We start from the raw sequence: 5,000 nt of genomic DNA, 5'->3' as shown, positions 1-5,000 counted from the left end.
CTCTCCTCTCCTCTCCTCTCCTCTCCTCTCCTCTCCTCTCCTCTCCTCTCCTCTCCTCTTCTCTTTTCAACAATCTAGGAAGATTCTTTTGACATTTGTAATTTCTTGTGTTAAAAACAGTAAAAAAAAGTAGCTTCAGTTTTCTTGTGGTTTGTTTTGTGAATAGATTTTAAATGTAATAATGGATATTGAAGTCAGTATTTATGCTGACATTGTGGACAGTGTTATTAATATATATTCAGGTTTCAGAGTATATGATTTGGAACAGATTTTGTAGTGTATGGTTGCTATGCTTTTATCAAACAATGTGGAACAAGATTAAAGTCATGATTTGCATGGCCTTTACACTGGTAACTATTTTGATAAATTTTATTGGAATACTGATTGTAAAGAAGCAGGAGGTCATTTGTTGATCAATGTAGAATTTGATTATCAATGTTAGTGCATGTCAAGTCAGTCCAACAATGTTGCACCTATTCAAGATGCAGAGGTCCCTTGCCAGACCATATTAACATAGACCTTGGAATGAAGCATACATAAGGGGTATGGATAAACTTCTTTAATTTGTATTCAAAGACTCAATCATTAGCATATATTTTGACATGAATGCAGATAGATAAGAGAATTGTTATCCAACATTAGTCTGAATGTTGTATTGTCGACTTGTTATTTTAAGGAGCACATTGCTACATCCTCATGATTATTCAGGTAATCATGGAGTGCAAGATTATATGATTTATATATTTGTTTACTATTTTGTCTGGTGGATAAGTTGTATTTATGATTGTGCTATTTATATATAATTGGCTCAACTATGATTTATGTAAGTAATATCACACAGGAATGGTAGTTTACCATATTATGTAGATTTTGGTATACATACTTTATTATTTCTGAAAATATGGTTTACAGTTTGTACATAATATTTTGTAATTTGCTTTCTTTAATGGTACATGTTTATAGTCAATTTTACAGTATCAATCTGTATTGCATATCATTTAGATGAATGATGATAGAATAGTATTTAACCCCTTTGGGACCAATAATGCCAACTGGTGTTGTATGATAAATTCCCCCTCACAATAGATAACATCAGTTGGTGATGTTGTCCTGGACAAAATTTCTTGCTTTCTTTGACTTGAATTAACTGTTCTATTACTCGTGTGATTCAGTGGCTCCTTTTGAAGAAAGTACAGGCTTACAGTATATTGATTATAAATTCTGATTATTTCTAGTAATGGTTATATTACTTGTGAGGGCCTTCATTAGGGTTGTAAGACTGAAAAAAATTTGTTTTCATAGGAGCAAGAAGTATTATTTGTTTTCTAATGATTTTTATACTGTTCCAGATCACTTGTACTATTTTTATTATACAATGCCATAGAATGCATCATGTTGCCTGTAAAATAGCACTTTTTAGACAAAAGTATTATGGTGTCATAAATCTTTATTTATATGTATATTTGAACAAATATGTTGCTTGAACAAAGTTCTTAGTATGTTTAGCTCTTTTGGGGAGTCGAGGCCATGGAGAGGCACCCTAGAGGGGTTGAGAGATAACTACAACTTCTGCTGAATTCAATATTTATAGTTGTTCTAGGTTTTATTAGTTTAATCAGTGGATGGCATAATACAGGGGAAAGCTGTCATCATCAGAGTGCTACCATAGTGTACTGTACAATAAAAGAGTTTATATATTATATTTGTACATTACCTGCAGTGCTGTTACTCCCTTATTATCACAGCATACATAGACTGCAAGCATTGGCCCATAGGTACTGGTGTTCCTAGCACATTCAGCTTCACATTAGTACTTGTGTGTGATCTCCAAATGTAATACATTTTTCATAATATAAAATGGATTTGATTTGTATTGCTATTATTATTTATTCTTTAGTTTTATTACTACAGTTATTTGAATTTTCTTTGTTATATCATTTTTATTTAATGTAAGCTTGATTATGTGGCATTAATTGTTCTGAAATAAATATGAATTGAATTCACATATACCACAAAAAGACACAAACTCCTCCCCTGCCATAGAAAAAAAAATAGAAATAAAGTTTTGTGTATAAAATGCCTTGCACTTGTGTAAAGTTATATTTCCCCTGTTTTCTAAGAAGTATGCATTTAGTCATCAGATTCATTTATTTGTTTGTTTTTCAATGATCTAAGGACAATTCTATACAACGCAAGTCTTGAGGGTATCAAGATTGGCTGTATTCTTCTCTTCCACAATTTTCTTCATTCCCTCCCAGTAATTTTCTATTGGATTTAAGTTTGCATTATTGCCAAGCAGCCCAGAACTTGAGTCCAGTTGTCCTGTAGCTGTGTGGCCTGCAACCTGGAGTCAAATTGTGAGCAAGAAAAACATGAATAACAAAACAGGCTGCCAAGTGATCTTCCAGTCTGAATCACCTTCCTTCAAGTTCTTTGGCAGAGAGTTACAGAACTCCCTTAACCATTACACACCGTAAACACCTATACCATTATTGGTTCTGGTTCATATACAGTCAGCACCAGCATCTGAAACACCTGAAATATGCCTTCATCTGAAAACACAACTCTCACTCAGCTGATATCTGGTGTGCATAATTCTTGGTAAATTATACACACTGCTGTCACATGGTGGTATGGCCTGGTAAAGTCAACTCCTGCCTGTGATGTTAGGTGATACAAAATCCTGCAACAGATGGGGATGCACTTTCTTCAAATCTGCTGCTAAATAGAGTTTCTTGAATATCTCCCTCTTCAGAATTTTATAGCATGAGAAAAGACAAAAAATCACACACCTGCAGTCTCCTGCAAGTTTTCCCCATATTCAGTGATTTGCTAGTTAAGGTTATGGCACATATGATGGTAAGTGCAGAAATTATTTTCTCCAGTTCCCTTTTTAGTAATTACACTAGAATGGATTAATCATGTACATGCTAATATTAATTTGTAATAATATTCCTTTTTTATCTCTATACTTAGTCATCACTATTCACCTTCCAGTCCAGTGGTTGATAAACTCCAGCCAAACTTCCCATGATGTTCTGTATACTTACCATTGCAGTTGATGGTAGACTGACAGTTTACACAATCATTGCCACATATATTTACTTATGATTATGCAGCTATCATTATGTGGTTAAATATTAGTCAGTATTGGATTCTCTTGAACTTTTACCTACCCTGTATGCAATGTACAGACATTACGATTGACCAGGCCTTTAGTACCTGCCAGAGTATCTAATGGGGCAGTGCAGGAAATGCACATCAAAGCAGGCTACATCTACCATAGGAATAGTGTATGTTGGTCAGTTCACAAGACAAGTACATGAAATTCCTTTTCTGCCATATATCACCATCTTTTCACTTCTTACATTAACATTCAGTTGATATGAAATAGTTTGATCATCCAGCATATGAAGCAGTGTTCAGATATTGAGAATTACAGTTAAACTGTTTTGCCAACATATGTGGAGGAAGATTTAGGTTTGTAAAAAAACATAGAAGATATGAAGATAACTAGCTTTTTTTCTTTTTCTTTCTTTCTCTTTTGAAGGAGTACTGGAAAGTAAAAAGCAATAAAATACATGTTATGCATTAGCAAATAATAATCTTAAACTTTTATTTTTACTTCAATATCTGAACATACCTGATGCTTTTGCAATATCATAATGGTGAAAATTCACACTAGAAACAATAAACTGTATGAATCTTTGTAAATACTTCATGGAGACTTATGAAGTTTGTTTTATGATTTTATTTTGTTACATTGCTTATTTTCAATGTAAATTCAAAATCTTCAAGTAAACTTAACTCTTCACTGATTACTGTATAAAGTAATTCTTCATACGCCTTTTTTTAGCAATTATTTTAACTTCAGTAAATTTAGTGCCAACATCATAAAAATGCAACGTGGTATTAGGTTTATTATATAGAAAAAGGACAACAGTAACATATAATGAAGTAGAATACAAGGATCTGTTTTCAGACACTAATTTGATGGGTCCTTAAGATAATGGCAATCTTCATCAGTATTTTCATGAGGTCCATTTGCCATTTCGATGTGTTATAAATCACATTCTTTGCCATGAGGTACTATGTAATAGAAGTTGTGTATTTTTTAATTTCTATATTTGATGTTTAACACCATTCCAAGTGCAATTTTTTCTTCTTTTTTTTCTTTTCTTTTCTTTTTCTTTTTCTTTTCTTCATACTATGCTGAGATTAAAAATCTAGAAAAAATATTAAAGAGCCTACAAAATCTATATGTTTTAGGTCAGGAAGTTTTTCAGTTGTGATATATTGATAGCTAGTGAGATGGTTGTTGTATTTTACACAAAATAAAAGCATTGCAGATTGTTTTAAACAACTGAAGACCTTATTTTCTAGTGCTGAAGAAAGTATTGTTGGGGTTAACAAACTTTTTTTTTTTTTTTCTTTTCTTCTTTTCTTCTTCCAATACTCATACCTTTCACAATGCTTTAACAGCATGTGAGGAGGCAAAAGGGACTAATCTCAATCAAGTGCAAAATCTGACCCTCACAAGCATTTCCAATAGGTGTTCCCATTCACATATCTGAAACACTTGAAAATAATATAAATTAGTTCGATATTGACCTGAAGGGGGAAACTGAGAAATGTTAATCAGGCCATGATAGCAAAAAATCAAGTTATTGAAAGCACATGAAGGAAGTAACACTACTTAGATAGTAAGGCTGTCCCAAATAAAGATTTGGACATCAGGCTTGTTGTTAGAAGTGAAAATACCTGTTGTTAATCTCTTAAATATGTATCATGTTGATTAATTTACAGAGGATATATTAGTATCTAATGTGTTTTGTGTATTGCTTGAGTAGTATTTTGGATTTTATAGAAGTTACAAAATATATGTCAGTTTGTTTTTTTTTACATGAAAGCTCAGAAAAGGGCACTAGGGGTCTGTTGCTCTAATACAATATGTTGACATAATTATAAATAACTGTATAAAGTACACATTTTATCATAAC

Source organism: Penaeus monodon, chromosome 7 (genome assembly GCF_015228065.2).
Source record: "Penaeus monodon isolate SGIC_2016 chromosome 7, NSTDA_Pmon_1, whole genome shotgun sequence".
Classification (NCBI taxonomy): domain Eukaryota; kingdom Metazoa; phylum Arthropoda; class Malacostraca; order Decapoda; family Penaeidae; genus Penaeus; species Penaeus monodon.
This window is presented reverse-complemented; position numbering follows the sequence as displayed.